The 20,629-nt window shown below is 42.7% G+C and overlaps 1 pseudogene; it reads left to right on the forward strand.

Moving 5' to 3' along the window:
* The first annotated feature begins 1,289 nt into the window (after positions 1-1,289).
* On the forward strand, positions 1,290-16,288 carry LOC138837900 (PPP2R1A-PPP2R2A-interacting phosphatase regulator 1-like; annotated as a pseudogene).
* Positions 16,289-20,629: the final 4,341 nt, after the last annotated feature.

Below are 20,629 nucleotides of genomic sequence, written 5' to 3' on the forward strand. Positions count from 1 at the left end.
TCTGAAACAGTGAATTCACAGAATAGGCCTTCACACTGTTAAGTCATAACAATGTCACTGTGATTTATAATGCTATGAAGCGATTGTTGTTTGGTGATGTCTCAATTATCTGATGGTGTCATAATGACAATTTGATGTCACTGATGATTTATGATGTTACAATGGTTATGAGGTCACATTATGTTTCTGATATCAACATACATGTCAAATTTAAAATAGAATGATAAAGCCGGGTGCCAGTGGCTTATGAATGTAAACCTAGCTACTCAGGAGGCTGAGATCTGAGGATCGCAGTTCAAAGCCAGCTCAGACAGGAAAGACTATGAGACTCTTATCTCCAATGAAAACCAGTAGAAAACCAGATGTGGCTCTGTGGCTCAAGCATAGAGTGCTCACCATGAGCTGAAGAACAGGGACAGCACCAAAGCCCAGAGTTCAAGCCCCACGATCGAAAAAAAAAAGATTAAAAACATGCATTCATAATGTTTTATAACATCACAATGGCAGTGTAATCTCATAATGCTATCTTGTCATTGTAGATTTGTGATGTCAAAAGTAGTTGATGCTGCCATAATGACAATACATAATGTCAAACTGGTGATGTCACAAAGTGTTCGTGATTTTACAATGGCATGTTTGTATCAATTGTCAGTTCATAATGAAGGTATAGTTACACAAAGGGACTGTGGTGTCACAAAGGCCATGTGCTATTTCAAAGGTGCTAAGAGGTCCTAATAGGTTTGGGATGTCACAAAGTGATAGTGATGTCAAATGGCAATGAAAGCTCACAAGGGGTTTGTGATGTCACAGTGGTGATGAAATCAAATAATTTTGTGAAGTCACATCTCATAATCACATGTCCAATTTCAGATGATACTATTTCACAATGAGGATATGAGTTCTCAGAAGAAGACTGAAGTATAAAAGGCTATGAATTTTCTAAAATGCTGTCAAGACACAGTGGGTTTTTGAAAACACAGTGGAACAGTGACATCACAATGGCAATTTGATGTTGCAATATGATGACTTTATGATGTTTTGATATCACAATTGGTAATGCCACACTGGTGATGAGTTTACAAGAGGTGTGTGATGTCACAATGTGTTGGTGATATCAAAATGACACATGTGATCTCAATTGTCATTAACCCACTATGAGTATATGAGCTCACAAACGGACTGTGATGTCTCCAAAGGCATGCGTTGTCACAAAAGTGATGAAGTCCTAACAGGTGTGTGTTGTCAGAATGTGACAAAATGCTCATAATATCTATCAGTGTGAAGTCACCATGATCAAGATGTCACACTGGATTCGGTATCACATTTCATATGCGGATTGGGTATCAGAGGATTGGAATTTCACATTGGGTTAGCGATATCACTATGGAAATGTGGGGTCATGAAGGGATTGTGCTACCACAATGGCTATTAGATCACAATGTGTTTCTACTATAATAGGTTTGTGCTGTCACAATTGGTTGGAAATGTCACAATGGCATGCCGGATCTCTGTGTTGTCTCCAAAGTCATGTGTTGGCACAAATGTGATGAAGCCCTAACAAATTTGTGAGTTCACAATGTGACACCATGTTCTTGATGTCTATCAATGTGATGTCACATTGATAGTCACATTATGAGTTTGAAAACAGATTATATGCTTACTGAACTCCTAAAGTATCCTAATGGCAGCATATCGCAAAAGTTATGACAAAAACTCATGGTCATTGGAGCTTTTCTTTCTTTGAAATTGTTTCCTCATTGTGAACTAGTAGAAATTGAAATTGGATATGTCATTGTGATATTACAAACTCGTAATGATATCACAAACTCATTGTGACATTATCACCACTGTGACATCACAAAACCATTGTGACATCACATTGCTGTTGTGCCTTCACAATCACATTGTGACATCACAAAGCTATTGTGAATTCTTGAGATGTATAAGTCGTTATGTCGAAAACGAATTTTACAGCCTTCATTGGGGGAGGGGGAGTGGGGAGGATTGGGGGGGCAGGGGGAGGATGGAAAGGGATGGGAAGGGGAAACAAAGGAGGAGGCTACAATGCTTGATAAGAAATGTACTCATTATCTTGCCCATGTAATTGTAACCCCTCTGTACAGTATTTTCACAGTAAAAAAAAAAACATGAAAAAATGAAAAAAAGTCACATGACCTCTGTGTCATCACAGACCCTTTGTGTACTCATATCTTCATAGTGAAGTAATGAAAATTGTTATCACACATAGCATTGTATCATCACAAATATTTTGTGCAATAATTATGACTGTGAAATCACATTATCATCATGACACCACCATTCATTGTGACTTCACCAAACCCCAGTGACACCATACCATATTTTTCTTTTTTTTTCTTCTGAGTTTTTTTAATTGTAAATACAGTGTACAGAGGATTACAGTTACATGACCAAGGTAATGTGTACATATACTATCATCACTGCTGCCTTGACATCACATTGTCATTTTCATGTCATAGACCCATTTTGAATGCCTATTCTTTGATTTCATTCTATCTGAAATGTGCCAACTGCGTTATCAGTAAACCATTGTGAACTCATAAACTTTGTGACATCTAAATCTCTGTCACTGCACATTCCCTTTGTTATATCACTAACCTACTGTTACATCAACTACGTCTCCTGTTCTCATAATTTTGTGACATGCCATTGTGATATATTAGGACCTTTGTGAGTTGAAAATCTGTGTTCAACCTTGTATTTCAGATATGACATGACATATCTAAAATCCAGTGTAACATCATGATATCACACCACTGGATATCATAACCATTATGTCACTTTGTGACATCTCAGATCTCTTAGTTCTTAACCTTTTTGAATACATATGATTTGCTGACATCAGAATCCCTTCCCAAACTCATATACTCAGTGTGTGTTAATGAAATTTGAGGTCCCACATGCCATTGTGCCATCACCAACCCCTTGGGACATCTCAAATCTATTGCGACTTCCTCATCAGTATTGCATCTCCAATTGTGACATCAAAACATTTTTTTTAATTGTATTTTATTTTATTTGAGAACATACTGTACAGGGGGGCTACAATTACATGGGCAGGATAATGCATACATTTCTTACCAAGCATTGCAGCCTCCTCCTTTGTTTACACTTCACTTCCCTTCCCAGCCTCCCCCCTCCCCCCACCCAATTTTACCCCCCTTCCCCACCCAATTATACCCCCCTTCCCCCCCCACACCGACATTGTAAAGCTGGTTTTGACATGACATTTTGTACTTCTCATTGTTGCAACAGGTCCACCTGAATCATTAAACGACTTGTTTGTACCCATCTCCTCCACATGTTATACTGACATCAAATATAGTGAAAGCGGGGGTTACACTGTGGGGGAGGGACATACAAAGCAACAAAGAAATAATCTTATAAATGCGTTAGAAACACATGCATGAAAGAAACGAAAACATTAAAATACATATTTAAGGGTTCATTTTCCTAACATCACATTATCTGACCTTTTCCGCTTGACTCATACCTATACTAGATATTGCAAATAAGGGAAACCATGGGACCTATGCTTCTTTGGGCCTGGCTTACTTCACTTAATATAATTTTTTCCAAACCTTTCCATTTCCTAACAAATGGGGAAATGTCATTCTTTCTGATGGAGGCATAGAATTCCATTGTGTATATATACCACATTTTCTTGATCCATTCATCTACTGAGGGGCATCTGGGTTGGTTCCATATCTTAGCTATGGTAAATAATGCTGCAATAAACATAGTTGTGCTGGTAGCTTTAGTGTGGTCTTGTTTGAAAACATTTGGGTAAATGCCCAAAAGTGGGATTGGTGGATCATAGGGGAGATCTATGTGAAGTCTTCTGAGGAACCTCCATACTGCTTTCCAAAGTGGTTGAACAAGTTTACATTCCCACCAACAATGAAGTAAGGTTCCTTTCTGTCCACATCCCCTCCAGCATCTCTTGTTGTTGGAGTTCTTGATTTTTGCTGTTCTAACTGGAGTGAGGTGATATCTCAATGTTGTTTTGATTTGCATTTCTTTTATGGCTAGGGATGTTGAACATTTCTTCGTGTGTCTATTGGCCATCCTTGTTTCTTCTTCAGAGAAGCTTCTCTTTAAGTCTTTCACCCACTTATTTATTGGGCAGTTGATTCTTTGAGGATTTGTTGTTGGGTGGTTTAATTTTTTGAGTTCCAAGTATATTTTAGATATGAGACCCTTGTCTGTTGTATGGCTAGTAAAGATCTTCTCCCAATCGGTGGGCTTTCTATTGATCTTGCCAGCTATGTCATTTGCCCTGCAGAAGCTCTGCAATCTTATGCAATCCCATTTGTCCAACCTTTCTTTGATTTGTTGTGCTTACGGGTCTCTATTCAGAAAATTTCGACCTGAGCCAAGGAGACCTAGGGTTTCTCCTATTCCATCCTGTAATGTTTTCAGAGTGTCTGCTTTGAGTTCAAGTTCTTTGATCCTTTTGGAGTTGATTCTGGTACAGGGTGATATATAAGGATCTAGCTTTAGTTTTCTACATGTAGTTAACCAATTTTGCCAGCACCATTTACTGAAGAGGCTGTCTTTCTTCCATTCTATTGTTTTAGCTTCCTTATCTAAGATTAGATGGCTATAGGTCTGTAGGTTCATTTCTGGGTTTTCAATTCTATTCCATTGGTCCTGAGGTGTGTTCTTATGCCAATACCAAGCTGTTTTGATTACTATGGCTTTATAGTAGAGTTTGAAATTTGGTATTGATATTCATCCAGCAGTGTTCTTTCCGTTGAGTAGCGTTTTTGCTATTCGGGGTCTTTTATTGTTCCATATGAATTTTTGGATTGCCTCCTCTATGTCCTTGAAGAATGAGGGTGGAATTTTGATAGGTATCGCGTTGAATTTGTAGATAGCCTTGGGAAGTATTGCCATTTTCACGATGTTAATCTTGCCAATCCAGGAGCGTGGGAGGTTTTGCCATTTTTTAAGTTCTGTGTTGATTTCCTTTTTCAAGATTTTAAAGTTTTCATCATAGAGGTCCTTCACTTCTTTGGTTAAGTTAATTCGTAGGTATTTTATTTTTTGTGGGACTATTACAAATGGAGTTGCTTTCCTAATTTCAGCCACACTTTTCTCATTGTTGGCATATAGAAAAGCCATTGATTTTGGGGGGTTAATTTTATAACCTGCTACTTTGCCAAAGTTTTGAATCAGCTTGAGTAATTTGGGAGTGGAGTCTATGGGATTCTTTAAATACAAGATCATGTCATCTGCAAAGAGGGAGAGTTTTATTTCTTCTTTCCCTATTTGGATCCCCTTTATGTCTGCATCTTGTCTTATTGCTGTAGCTAGGCATTCTAATACTAGATTGAAGAGAAGTGGAGAGAGTGGGCATCCTTGTCTTGTTCCTGAGTTAAGAGGAAATGGCTTTAGTTTTTCACCATTGAGTATAATGCTGGCTGTAGGTTTGTCATATACAGCCTTTATTGTATTGAGGAATGTTCCATGGATTCCTAATTTTTCCAGAACCTTCATCATAAAGGGGTGTTGGATCTTGTCAAATGCTTTTTCTGCATCTATTGTGATAACCATGTGGTTCTTATTCTTGCTCCTGTTGATGTGATGAATAATATTAATTGATTTGCGTATATTGAACCAGCTTTGCATCCCTGAAATGAATCCTGTTTGATCATGGTGTATGATTTTTTGGATGAATTGTTGAAGTCGATTGGCCAAAATTTTGTTGAGAAGTTTTGCATCAATGTTCATCAAAGAAATGGGTCTATAGTTCTCTTTCTTTGATGAGACCCTGCCTGGTTTTGGGATGAGGGTTATGATGGCTTCATAGAATGTGTTCGGTAGTGAGCTTTCTCTTTCAATTTCATTGAAGAGTTGGAGGAGTATTGGTGTGAGCTCTGCTTTGAAGGCCTTGTAAAATTCCGCTGTAAAACCATCTGGTCCTGGACTTTTCTTAGCTGGGAGGTCTCTTATTGCTGTTTCTATTTCAATGCTTGATATGGGCCTGTTAAGCTGGTTTAACTCATCTTGGTTTAGTTTTGGCATGTCAATATTTGTTAGGAAAAGGTCCATTTCTGTCAAGTTCTCAAACTTATTAGCATAAAGTTTTGAGAAGTATCCCCTAATAATGTTCTGAATCTTGGTTGTTTTCGTGGTGATGTTTCCATTCTCATCTCTGAGTTTATTAATTTGGGTGTGTTCTCTCCTTTTTCTGATAAGGTTTGCTAAGGGTCTGTCAATTTTGTTAAGTTTTTCGAAGAACCAACTCTTTGTTTTGTTGATTCTTTCTATAGTTTTTTTGGATTCTAATTCATTTAATTCTGATTTAATTTTGATTATTTCTTTCCGTCTACTGGATTGGGGTTTATCTTGCTGCTCTTTTTCAAGGAGGTTTAGATGTGTCATTAAATTGTTAGTTTCCGATCTCTCCAATTTGTTGATGTAGGAGCTCAGAGCTATAAACTTGCCTCTATGTACTGCCTTTGCTGTGTCCCAGAGGAGCTGGTAATTTGTGTGTTCATTTTTGTTGAATAGCATGAACATTTGAATTTCCTTTCTAATCTCTTCCATGACCCACTCATGATTCAGCAGTGTGTTGTTCAGCCTCCATGTGATACCGGGCTTTCTTTGGTGGCTTTTGGTGTTGAGATCTAATTTTATTCCCTTGTGGTCAGAGAGAATGCAAGGTATAACTTCAATGTTTCTGAATTTAGACAAGTTTGCTTTGTGGCCTAAAATGTGGTCTCTTTTAGAAAACGTTCCATGTGCTGCTGAGAAGAACGTGTATTCTGTTGCTGCTGGGTGAAATGTTCGGTAAATGTCTGTTAAGTCTAGTTGATCTATGCAGCTGTTTAGATCTGCGGTTTCTCTGTTGAGTTTTTGCCGAGTTGATCTATCTAGTGGGGAGCGTGGTGTGTTAAAATCCCCAACAATTAATGTCTTTGGAACTATATGGGATTTGAGGGAAAGTAGTGTTTCTTTGATAAATTTGGGTGCTCCATTGTTTGGCGAATAGATATTTAGAATTGTAATATCCTCCTGAAGGAGAGATCCTTTAATTAGTATGTAGCGACCTTCTTTATCTATTCTCATGAATTTTAGCTTGAAGTCTATTTTATCTGATATTAGGATTGCAACTCCCGCCTGTTTATGAGGGCCGTTTGCTTGGTAGATTTTGTTCCAGCCTTTAACTTTGAAAATATGTTTGTTTTTACGGGCAAGATGTGACTCCTGCAGGCAGCAGATGGAGGGGTCTTGTTTTTTAATCCAACTAGACAGTCTATGTCGCTTAATTGGAGAGTTCAGTCCGTTAACGTTAAGAGATAGGAGTGAGAGGTATTTGGGGGTTCCTGCCATGTTATCCACCTTCTTGGGGGCTGTGAAAACTGGGTTCTTCCTAAGGTTCTTGGATTCTCAGTTTGGGTGCAGTTTCTTGGCCTTTGTTGCGTTCTTGTTGGTTTTCTATGTGTAGGACATCTTTAAGAATCTTTTGCAGGGCTGGTTTGGTGGAGATGTATTGTTTCAATTTTTCTTTGCTATGGAAGGTTTTTATTTGGCCTTTAGTTATGAAGGAGAGTTTAGCTGGGTACAGTATTCTTGGTTGATAGTTGTTTGTTTTTAGGGCATGGCATATGTCATTCCAGGCTCTTCTTGCTTTGATTGTCTCTGCTGAGAAATCTGAGGTAATTCTAATTGGTTTCCCTTTATAGGTGATTAACCTTTTCTCCTTGACAGCTTTAAGGATCTTTTCCTTGGTCTGGGTTGATCCTGTGTGGATTATAATGTGACAGTGGGATGTCCTATTCTGGTCTGGTCTATTTGGGGTTCTAAAAGCTTCTTGTATATGAATAGGCCTATCTTTTTGTATGTTTGGGAAGTTCTCTGCTAGGATCCTGTTAAACAAATTTCCTAGACCATTAACTTCTGTTTCTAGGTGCTCCTCTACACCCATTATCCTTAGATTGGGCCTTCTGATGGTGTCTTCCAGGTGTTGGATAGACCTATCATATTTCTTGGACTTGTCTTGGATGGTTGTATGTTCTTTCTCTATAATATCTAGGCTGTCTTCAATCCCTGAGATTCGATCTTCTGCATGGTCTAACCTGCTGTCAAGACTCTCTACTTTGTTTTTTATCTTTTTTCCTTCTAATTGGTCAGCTTTGATGGCTTCAAGTTTTTTGTTGAAGCTCTGTTTTAGGTCTTGTATGATTTTCTTTACTTCCTTAATTTGGTGTTCAGTGTTTGTTCTCAAATCACTTAGTTGATTGGTTATGGTTTCTTTGGACTCCCATTCCTTCTGTTGGGTTCCATTCAGCATTCCCTTTGTGGTCTCCCTGACTTCCTTCAGCTCTTTGTTAATGGATTCCATGAATGTCTTTAGTGATCTTTGTGTATTCTCTACCTGGTCTCTTAATTCGTGAATTACTCTTTGATTAGTTTCCTCCCTTCTGTGGGATTCCTGCAGTTCTCTTTGAGTGTTCTCTGCCTGCTCACGCCATTCCTCCCTTTCTCTTTGAGTATTCTCAAGTTGTTCACGCAAATCCTGTATCAGTTTTTGAGAAGCTTCCTCACACTTATGATATTCCTGTATAAACTTCTGGGATGCCTCCTCTCTCTCCCTATCACGCTCATACAGAGTCCTTTGTACATTGTCAAACTTCTCATTTATCATGTTTGCTATTAGTGTTTGTAGAGCTATTTGGGAACTTTCCTCTGGATTATTCTTTATCTGTTCTAATCCCTGATTATCAAGGTTGGGAATTGAGATACCCGAATTTTCCATTTTTCTTGTGTTTTTCCGGCTTACTCTGCCCATTTGAGATGAAGATTGCACCAGTTTTGTGCTAGAACACTATCTTAAGGCAACCATCAACCAAAGTTTGCATTTGTACAGTCAATAGTCTACAGATACAATCTAGTTCAACAGATACATCTATTCAACATCAAACGACTATATGTTAAAGGACTTCGAACCGCAGAAAAGAATTTGGAAAACCAGAAATTATTAGGATTAGGGAGAGATGTGGGTAAAAAATAGGAATAGATTGGTGTGGGGAGGCACAGGGAGAGTTAACTATGTCCTAATCACAGTGCAGGAAATGAGTTGGGTAGGATGCAAGTAGAGAGAGAGAGAAAAAGAAGAGACGGAAAGGGGAATAAAGAGAGACCAGAAAAAGAATAGAAACGTAAAAATTAATGTTATTATAGAGGTTAAAAGACCGTCTATTTAGAGAGGAATGTGAATATGTTCAGAGAAGGGGAGGGACATAGAGGAGATGTGAAAAGCTTTAAGGATGGGAACGGGAGAAGAAAAGATCAGAAGTTCAGTAGAGCTAGATAAAAAACAAAAAGATAATTAAGAAAGAAAGAAAAAGAGAAAGAAGACAAGAAAAGAAAGGAAAACTCTTATTCACGTATTCCTAAAATAAAAATTATAAGATGAGAAAAAAAAAAGGTTACTGGAAAACAATTATTTTTTCAGAAGAGGCAAAAATTAAAGATTAATAAAAGTTTTAGAAGGGAAAAAAATTTATATATATATATATATATATATATATATATATATAAGGTAACAAAAAACAAAAAACAAGCAAAAAAAAGAAAAAAGAAGAAGAAAAAAGAAAAAAAAAGAAAAAGAAAAAAAAAAGAAAAAAAAGTCTTTTGATTTTTTTTTGGGGGGGGGGAGGAGTGGGAAGAATCCTGTATCTCCCTTTTGTCTGCAACCAGTCTCTTGTTGGAGTCTCTGGTCAGCTTGAGGTCCTGTGGCTTGATTGGTTTCTTAAGTCGGTTGGTTGGAAGAGGCAGAAAAATGCTCTGCTTTACCCAAGATTTTGAGATCCCCCTCCCAGGTTAGTTTTCTGGGAGGGTGGTCTGCTTTGAGAGTCACAAAAGAGGGGGATGTGGTGATGAGGCTAGGTTCTGGGTAGAGTTGAGGCCTTTCAATAAACAGTAGCTTTTCCCTGGGGCTATTTTGTGATAAAGCTCACAGCGCCCAGCCTGGAGCCATTCTCAGGGTTTCTGTTTTTCAATTGATTGTCGAGGCTGCTAGAGGGAGGGTCAGCCTCTGGCTCTGGTTACCCAGTGAAGCAAGGCACTCCGATGGCTGGCGCCTGAGCTGGGTGACTTTTCCCTGAATGGAGCTGAGTCTGGCAGGTCACTTCGCCGTTAAGTTCTTGTGACCTGCTAAATGACTCGTTTTATTCCAAGGCCTGAGCTGGAGGTAGCAGCTCCTCCGAACTTTGTCGGTATCCAAGATGGAGATCACCGGTGCTGGGGGGGGGGAGGGGTGGTCTTCCCTCCTCTGCTCCTTGAGGAGTGAGGATGTCGGGCTTGTACTCATGCCGAGTCTTGGATCCTGGGTCGTCTCTGGTCTGCAAACAGCAGGATGAAGATGTTCGCTCCTTGTCGGTTCTTGTTGGTGTTGAGTAGAATCCGCTCATCCGCTGCGTCTGTCTCCTTCGTCCCCGACTCTCTGTGTCTCAGGTATGTCTCCGCGGCGGTGGTCGCCGCCGCCGCGGCCCCGCCGCCGGAGCGGCAGCTGCTGCGTTTCCTTGGCTTCCCCTCTCTTGTCTAACTCTCTGTCCTGTGATGACACACTTGGTGTGATTCTCTGGCTTAGGACTGTTCACTGGAACTCTAAAACTGCTTTCTATGCGAGAGCTTGTTCAGATTCCAGCTTCTCCTCCGCCATCTTCCCGGAACTCTCCCAAAACATTCTTATATGATGATGAGATATCACATTGTCATTGGGAAATCACTGTCCCATCGGGTTTTCATATAGTATGACCTCATACTATGGAGCTTTTTCCATCACCTGTATCCTCATATTGAATTATGAATCATTGAAATTTGCTATATCATTCTGATATTACAAACTGTGACATCACAAAATCGGTTTGACCTCATCACCACTGTGACATCAAAAACCCACTCGGATATCTCATTTTCATTGTGACATTATGGATCACATTGGGCCATCCCAAACTTATAATGACCTCTTTCCACCTTTGAAAACACACATGGCCTCTGTGACATCACAGAACCTTTTTGTATCCATATCCTCATGGGGAACTAATGAAAACTGACATCAGATATACCATTGAAACATAATAAATCCTTTCTGACATAATCATAATTGTGACCTCAGGTTGCCATTATGACACAATTTGCTCATTTTGACAGGTAAAACTACAATGACATCATAGCATTGCAGCATCACATTGTCATTCTGATGTCATAGACACATTGTGTTTGCCTATTATGTTATTTGATTCTATTTCTAATGTGGCATGTTGGTTGATACCAGAAATCCATTGTGAGTTCATGACCCTTGTGATATCACGATGCCTTACTAGCATCACATTGCCAGTGTGATGTCACATTGCCAAATTGATGTAAAAAGGGACTTTTATGAGACAATGGTTATGACATCACCATGAGTTTCAGATATCAACCCACATGTCACATTTCAAATACAATGAAATTACAGATTTGGCATTCGTAATGTGACAATGATGTCACAATGACAATGGCAAATGCTATACTGTCATTAACATTTTGTGATGTCACCATAAGCTAAAGATGTCATAACAACAATATAATGTCACACTGGTTATGATGTCACACAGGGTTTATTATCTTACAATGGTTATGAGGTCACAATTTGTTTCTGATATCAACTGATATGCCACATTTGAAATAGAATGAAATCACAAGATATACATTCACAATGGGTCTATGACAGCAAAATGGCAATGTGATTTCATAATCCTATGTGTCACTGTAGCTTGGTGTTGTCACAATGAGCTGATGGTGTCATAATGACAGTCTTATGTCACACTGGTGATGATGTCACAAAGTGTTTATGATGTCACAATCGCATGTCAGATCTTAATTGCCATTAGTTTATAGTGAGGATATGAGGATGAAGTCACAATGACATATACAAATGAACTGTGATGAAACAAAGGCCATGTTTTTTGTCAAAAGTAGTAGGGTACCTAACAGGTTCTGGTTGTCAAAGTGTTAAAAAAAAATGGGTTAGTGATGTCAAAACTAGTTTAAAATATCAAATCTATTTCAATTTTCAATTGCTACAAGTTCACAATGATACAAGTTCACGGAAAGTGCTCGATGTCTCAAAGGCCATAATTTTCTAAGATGTGATGAGATCATAATAGCATGAGAGCATGAGGGTTCAGTAATATGACAATTGCAATATGAGGTCAAATTATAATGTCATTAGAGTGTTGTTATATCACAATTAGTTAGTGATGCCATAATAGTGATGAGTTCAAAATAGTTTTGTGATGTCGCAGTAGTTTGGTGATGTAACAATGGCATTCCAGACCTCAATTGTCATTAACTCATAATGAGTATATGAGTTTAGAATGGGATTGTGAGGATTCCAAAGTCATTTGTTGGCCCAAATGTGATGAAGTCAGAACAGATTTGTGATGTAACAATATGACACAATGGTCATTACATCTAGCAGTGTGATGTCACAATATTCATAATATCACAGTATATTTCTAATATTTAATGTCATACCTGAAATAATATGAGATCGAAAATAGATTGAGCTCTCAATGGGCCTAACACAGTGGCAACATGTCACAAAACTTATGAGGACAGGACATGTTTGAGTTGTCACAGTTGTTTAGATGTCACAATGGCAATCTTATATCACAAAGGGATTGTCATGTCACAATGGTTATGAAGTTCAAATGTGTTTGATATGAACCCACATTTGAAATACAACGAAATCACATAATAGGCCTTCATAATGTATATATGTTGTCACAATGACAATGTAGAGTCATTACAGATTTGTGATGTCACAATGACCTGATATTGTCAAAATGACAATGTGATGTCACACCAATGATTATATTGTTAATGCTTTATGATATTACAATGGCGTATTTGATCTCAGTTGATATTTCACAATGAGGATATGGATACACAAAGGGACTGTGATGTCACAAAGGCCATGTGTTTATTCAAAGGTGCTAAACATGTCATAATGGGTTTTGGAGGTATCAAGGTGATTGTAATGTCACAATAACAATATGATATCAAAATGGCTTTGTGATGTCACATTGGTGATGAGGTCACAATGGACAGGACAGGTTTGTGATGTCAGAACAGTTTAATGGTATCACAATGGCACTGTGATGTCAAGAAGGAATTTTCATGTCACAATGGCTTTGAGATCACAATAGATTTCTGATATCCACCAATATTCCAATATTGCTAGCTTGTAATAGAATGAAATCACAGAATAGGAATTCACAATATGTCTCTAATGTCACTATGATATATAATGCCATAATATGATATTTAAGTTTAGTGATGTCAAAATGGCATGTCTAATCTTATTGGTAATTAAATTACCATGAGGATCCGAAAAGTTGCTATGTGCTGAGTCCTTCAAAAGGTACATTGTGCTGAATCCATTACACAGGGTTCTTAGTGCTTTTTTTATTTTAATTTTTATTTTTTGTGAACATACTGCACAGAGGGGTTACAATTACATTGGCAAGATAATGAATACATTTCTTATCAAGCATTGCAGCCTCCTCCTTTGTTTACCCTTCACATCCCTTCCTAGCCCCCCCGCTCTACCATGCAATCCCCCCCATCCCCCACCCCGGCACCAAAGTTGTAAAGTTCTTATTGGACATGACAACTTGTACTTCTCATAGTTGCAATGGGTCCACCTGTATCCTTAAACGACTTGTTTTTCCCCATCTTCTCCACAAATTATATCGACATGAAATATAGTGAAAACAGGGTTTATACTTTGGGGGAGGGAGATATAAAGCAACAAAGAAATAATCTTATAAATGAGTTAGAAACAAATGCATGAAAGAAAAAAAACATTTAAATACATATCTAAGGGTTCATTTTCCTAATATCACATTATCTGACCTTTTCTGCTTGACTCATACATATACTAGATATTGGAAATAAGAGAAACCATGTTTCTTTGGGCTTGGATTACTTCACTTAATATAATTTTTTCCAAGCCTTTCCATTTTTATAAGTGTGCTGTGTGCTGTCATCCCAAAAGATTCAATGTTCTGAGTCCTTGAGAGGACAATCACACACACACACACACACTCACACACAAACACACACACACACACACACACACACACACACACACACACACACACACACAAACTCGGAGCGTTACCTTGCACCTGCTTGGTTTGTGGGGTGGATGGAGAAGAGTCTCCCCCAGTGGTTGGGCTGAGGGGATCTTCAATTCCCCCAGACAGCTGCCTGGGTTGGGGGAAAGCCCTGAGCTGAGGTGAGGATGCTTCTGCCATGGCCTGGTAGCCTTAAGGCAGAGTCAGAGCAGTACCAAGCCAGGGGAAGGGGCATGGCCGAGGTGGGGAAGTAGTGTGACTGAGGGGAGGACAGGGCATGTTTGAAGGGGCACATAGTTGCTGCAGACAGGTGCACACGGGAGCTGGCATACTTGTGCAGCAGGGGCTGGGCAGCCTGGGTGAGAAGTGGGGGCAGAGAGAAGGAGCAGAGAAGAGCAGGCACATGCACCAGGGGTGGCAGCATCCATGACTGGCCTCCGCTGATGTAGGAGCACAGGTCTGGGCCAGGAGCACAGAGGACACAAAGCCCGCACAGCAGGCACATCCCTCTCACAGTCTCAGGGAGGCTCAGAGGCCAGGTAGGCCCTGAGTCCAAGGCCCCTGCACCAGGGGGCAAGCTCAGCCCTGCCACCTGCCAGCTCCTGCCCCAGCCCCTTCTCCTGCCCTCCCCGTGGCACCTCATTTGAAACAGGTTGCAGCCACCTTGGACTCGTGGTGCCTCTTGGAGTCATCCAGCGATGGTGCACCCCTGGCCTCCTTGCAGCCGGACCTGTTCCCCAGTGGAAACCACGCGGGTTTGCACCTCACGACCTCCCCCTACCCCACACCCCCCACGGACCCAGACCCGTGACACCTGCCTCGCCTCTTGGGTCCCAAACTCGCCTCCCCAGCACCAGGCAGGCCAGCCCTGACTCTGCCACAAATGCCCCCCAGGAGTGGGGGGTGGGAGAGTGGATGTTGATCCTGGAATCCCACCCCCATCCCTAGTGGCCAGTGTCCCAGGAAAAAGGCAGATGCAGGGATGGGTGAAGAGGGTGTGCCACAGGGAACCTGGTGGCTTTAGTCAGAGGGAGCAGCACCTCCACACCTGCCTTCTTGGGATGTTTCCTTTTTCTGGGGGTGGGGATGTGTTGGATGCAGAAGATAGCCCCCCAGAAGGCTGTGGTGGCTGTGGCTTCCCTGTACTGCGGGATATGGGAGTCCCCGAGGCCTGACCGAGGACCGCCCCCGCTTCCCTGCCCCCCTACCTGATTCAGGTGAAGATGGAGTTGGACCCAGAGCTGCCTCCGGGTCCCGGCAGTAGTCCAGCGGAGGATGGCTGTGGCAGTGGCCAAGGCAGAGGGGGCCTCTGGAGGTCTAACAGCGCCCCCCTCATCCACGGCCTCAGTGACACCTCGCCGGTGTTCCAGGCCAAGGCTCCTAGCCACAGGCAGAACAGCACCACATATCCAGGCCGCCATGGCCTGCTGCTCCTGGCCTCCTCCGTCTGCATGCACAGCAGCGGCTTGCACCAGATCAATCAAACAGGCGGAGGGCATGGACCTGATCAACCAAGAGATGGTCCATGATCGCGTGGTCCAGACCGCAATGCAGATAAGCCACTCCTGGGAGGAAAGTTTCAGACTTAGTGACAACGACGTGGAGAAATCCGCTTTCGCCCAAGCGCATGGGTTTTATTCCTGTGTCAACAGCACCGTCACCCACCCGGGGTACTGGGAAGCAGTGCTTTTCACCATCCTTGCAAAGTTTTGTGAGTAGCAATGGATTGCCTCCACGCCCCATCCCAAGCCCGACGACCCAATTTACCACCCGGAGAAACCAGAGTCCCATCAATTGTATCCAACCAAGTGTTCTTGGACCATTGAAAAGAAAATGTGAAATGGAAACTGAGTATCAGCCAAAGAGATTTTTCCAGGGCATCACCAACATGCTTTCTTCTGACGTAGCACAGCTGTCAGATCCTGGTGTGTGTGTGTCTTCGGATACCCTGGATGGAAACAGCAGCAGTGCGGGATCTTCTTGTAACTCACCAGCTAAAGTCAGCACTAAAACCGACTCTCCTGTGTCACCTGCCCAAGTGGTATCTCCCTTTATTCCAGTAGATGAACTTTCGTCTAAGTGATGTACTCATCTGGAAACTTTTTGGGGACGGGGCAGGGGAGAGACAGAAATTAAGTCGGAGCAAGCACTGCACTTTGTCAATTAAACTGAGGATATTTCCCTTTTGACCCTTTCCCTTCCCCTCCCCTCCCTTTTTAATTTCTTGAAATGTTCTAGAGAACTTCTCTGTCAGGTCTCCTGCAAATACCCTTGAATTCAGTGTAGTAATGTTTTCAGACTTTTCCCCAATAAGTGTGTTGAAGCATACATTTTTCGCTGCTAATATGTCTAAATACATATGTTATCCCTTGATTTTAAAAAACAAGAAGATAGCCCCCCATTCTGTGTGAGCCCTTGTCTTTTGTGCTCGGTCACACTTTCCCCTGAGGAGGGTCCCAGAAGAGCCCACTAGGGAGGTGAGGGCACTAGGGTTCAGATAGAAGGTGAATGTCTGGGAAGAACACGCCCCCACAACACAGGTACACCCTGCTGGTCCTTCCCATTCCAGCTGTCAACAGCACTCACAGGGTGATCACATTTCCCAGCTCTGCCACCATCTGCTGGTGCTCCAGGACCATCTGGTTTCCTCATCCTCCCCAAGAATCCACCAAGTCACCCAGAAGCATCTAGGCTGGAGTAGGAAGTTCATCCATGTATGTAGCCTTTAGTACCTCATCCATTTCCCCAACACTGCCCACACCCCTGGTCAGACAATTCTCTGGGTACACCATGATCTCCTGCTTGTTTTCAGTCCAGGCTCTGAAGAGCCACCTGTCTCAGGACTCCTTCACCCAGAGCCCTGGCCTAGGGTTTTGGTGAATGGGGAGTCATGGCTGTTTATTCCCAAGGGAAAGCGTCGGGCCCTGGAGAAAGGGAGAGGCATGGTGGTTCAGCATTATTAGAGTGGTGCTTCCTTGGGTCGAGCCCCTGGTTCTGACAAGGGAACTCCCGTGGTCCAGCTTGTACATTGTCCTAGATGAGGAACCAACAAACTCAGGAGGGGCACTACTGTGAGTCTATTTGTGTGTGTGTGTGTGTGTGTGTGTGTGTGTGTGTGTGTGTGTGTGTGTGTGTGCATGAAAGAGACAGAGAGAGAGAGAGAAAGAGAGAGAGCCTGACTGTGCTCAAGTGAGTGATCAATTGGCAAATTGCAGGTGCTGCATGGATGAGTCTACAGTCACCGTTCTGGATTTGTGTGTGTGTGTGTGTGTGTGTGTGTGTGTGTGTGTGTGTGTGTGTGTGTGTGTGTGTGTGTGTGTGTGTGTATTTGTTGTTCTTTTTTTCAGCAATGCGAAGTATGAGACCAGTATGTTTTCACCATCACTGTTTCATGGCTGCTTTGGGGAAGATTTCAGTAGATATTCCTTTCCACCTCTCTCTTCCCCCTTTCCTGTAGCCCACAGTAGCTTCTGGGCCTGCGTGGGTCTCCCCTAGGAGGCCTGTGGGAACCACAGACCAAAGTTGATACCTTCTGTCTTAAGCCTGAAGGCTTGTGAGACTAGTGTGACCACAGCCACACTCTTCCAGCCAGACAGTCTGCTCTCGTTTGTATAGTTGGAGCTAATTAAGAGTTGGGAATGTGTTGGCCAAATGTAATTAGGGAACAAGATGGAGGGTGGTGAGTAGGGCAGGGGCTGTGAAGCTAGGAGGGTCTAGGAAGTGGTGAACGGTGTGATATTGCAGATGGTTCACCACTACCGACGATGAGAGGGCAATCTTACCCAGGGCATTGACGGTGTCCATGGGCATCTGGGCAGGGAGTTCTGGGATCCCACTGGTGGCGTGGATTACCTCCCAGGGGAGTGCACTGGTGGGAAGTCCTCCCTGGAATCCTGCAGACTCTAATCTATGTCCTGCCTGTGCCTTTTCCAGCTGGGCCGTGGTAGGCAAGTGCATTCCCCCTATTGGAGCCTGCTCGGTATCAGGCCATGGCAGTTAGCTAGGGCTTGCTGAATGCCAGTTTCTGTAACCTGATGTAGGCTGTCTGGGAAGAAATGGGGTCCACTAACTTTGGAATCCTTTAAGTTTGATTGGGACAACTAAAATACCACCTTTTCCAGGGTTTTTTTTCTTGAAGCTGGCAATTTCCACTTCCACTAACACCTGGGATTATGGGTCAAATTAGATGAACAATTTCAGCCAACAATCAATGACATTCAAAGTATCACAAGCAGAATTCCAAAGCCAGATGGTCTCCTGCTATGAATATCATGCCTTGATTGCTTTTATGCAGCAGCTGTTGATTCTCCTCTGACTCTCTCTAGTGTGACCACCAAGTTGAGTGAAGGGTTAATGTACTTGAGGCAGTCACCATTTGTTGCTTGTTTCAGAGCAGAGCAAGACATGGTACTAAAGCACCTGGTTGTGTGTCTTCATAAGACCTGTAAATTCTTAGCTCGGGGCTCTCCTCCTGGGCTCTGCTGTGACAGAGTGTAGGACAAGGCCCAAGCTGCAGCCCATTTAAATGAAACAGCTTTAGAGTCTGATTCTTGGTGGTCTTCTAGGTAGGGGTCCTGCCACCTAGACATAAAATAGAGGATGTCATGGGGAGCAGAGATTGTGACCTCACCATCCCTAGCCAGCCAGCTGTGTGTAGAGAGGATTCTCAGCACATGCACTGGAATCTGGGAGATTCAGAAACCCAAGATGTCTTGAGGATCCTTTCTCTGCAACATGAAACTTGGGGGCCAGATGTGGTGGGCCATCCTGGCTGGCCCCAGGGGTAGGAGAGTAGACGCCTTGAGCCTGGCCTTCAGCTCATGGCAACCTCATTCACTCCTGAGTGGGAAATTGAGTGCCACCGTGTGGTCAGCTGCTGGCCAGAGATCTTTGAGAAGATAGGCATCCCAGAGGCCCCAGAATCCAGCAAGCACACCATGGATCCTGTCTTCAGAGCCAAAACAGTTAAGTTCTGTGGCACCAGGAAGGTGGGAAGAGGGAGAAGGGAGAACTGTGGGAAAGCTACATCAGGCTTTGCCCCACCCACCAGGATGCTTACCTGAATGGGATGGTACTTTTCTGTAATATTTTTTGTAGACAGGTGCTCATTTATTTATCCACAAAGAGTAACAGTGTGCACCAGGCTCTGGAGGGGTCATAGACAATGAGAGTTTCCAGTGCTGGTTCCACAGCACATGAAGAAACATTGGTTTGAGCTGGATGCCAATGCTTTATTCCTGTCATCCTGGCTACATAGGAGGCTGTGATGGGAGGATGGATGCTTGACGCCCAAGCAGGAAAGCCTGTAAAACACCAGAAATGGAGCCACAGCTCAAGCCGTAGTCTGTTTTCCTTGAGTAAAAATGCTCTGGGACAGCACCTAGGATCTGAGTTCAAGGTCCAGGAGTGAGAGAAAGGAAGGAAAGAGAGAAAGAGGAGGAAAGTCTGGTTGGAGAAAAAGAGGAAAGGAAGGAAGAAGGGAGAATATATGAGACTTGTTCTGAGTCCCAGTAACAAAGGAGCCAACCATTCACAATCTATGTGGGGACAATTTCAGAGCCTAAAGCCAGTATGTAGGACCAAGCTACTGACACCTTAGCAACTTTCTGATATCCAGGAGCTGTGTGGTAGCCGACTGCAGAGGGAAGCAACCTCCGGTAGACACTAGGACTCAGGGCAGGTCACCAGGTTTCAATCATCTCTGGTGCCAATGAGTTTATTTTCTGGTCAGATAAGAACAAGCTGTCCAAGGGCTAGGGATTTATTGGTGTGAGGGAGTGTTGGGGGGGGTCAAGGGATAAGCAGGAAGATGAAGAGGGATGGCGATCACAGGTCAGGAGTGTCAGTATATTGGAGCCATGACTTTGCCTGACAACCTAGACCAAAAGTGATAGAGCCTTTGACCCAGCCACACTGCTATTAAGAGTCCTGGCACACTGGGTTCACCATTGACCACCTGGCTATCGTCCACTGCAGGACGCCTGTGCAGTACATTCTTGGGGACTGGGACTTTCGAGGGCTCAATCTGAAGTTGACACCCCCGCCCTTTTCTTTCATCCACCAGAGACAGAAGTAAGCTGGCCACTAGCACAGGGCAGCCAAGGAATGAGAGTGGGAGTAAGGAGCCTAGTTTCCCCAGACTTCCTCTAGGAGGCACGAGGACCCCGTGATTGCCATTCTCAGAGGCAGAGATGGGTCTCTTTGCTGGCTCAGCCTTTAGTCTAGATGGCAGATCTGGGATTAAGAGAAGGCAGACTGAAGGTGGGGCCGGTTTGGATAGAGGCTGGTGGGAAAACAAGAGGTACTGGTTTCTGAGCAGGGTTGTTTCTTTGAGGATACTCACAACCAAGGAACATTCCTGAGAAAGATCAGCCCTTTTCTCCTTCCTGAGAGAGAGGGACCTGGAGACCTTGAGTCTGTGTCCCTTGGCTGAGAAATCCTTTCATTCC

This window comes from Dipodomys merriami, unplaced genomic scaffold, assembly GCF_024711535.1.
Source record: "Dipodomys merriami isolate MVZ:Mamm:240054 unplaced genomic scaffold, mDipMer1.0.p SCAF_279, whole genome shotgun sequence".
NCBI lineage: Eukaryota > Metazoa > Chordata > Mammalia > Rodentia > Heteromyidae > Dipodomys > Dipodomys merriami.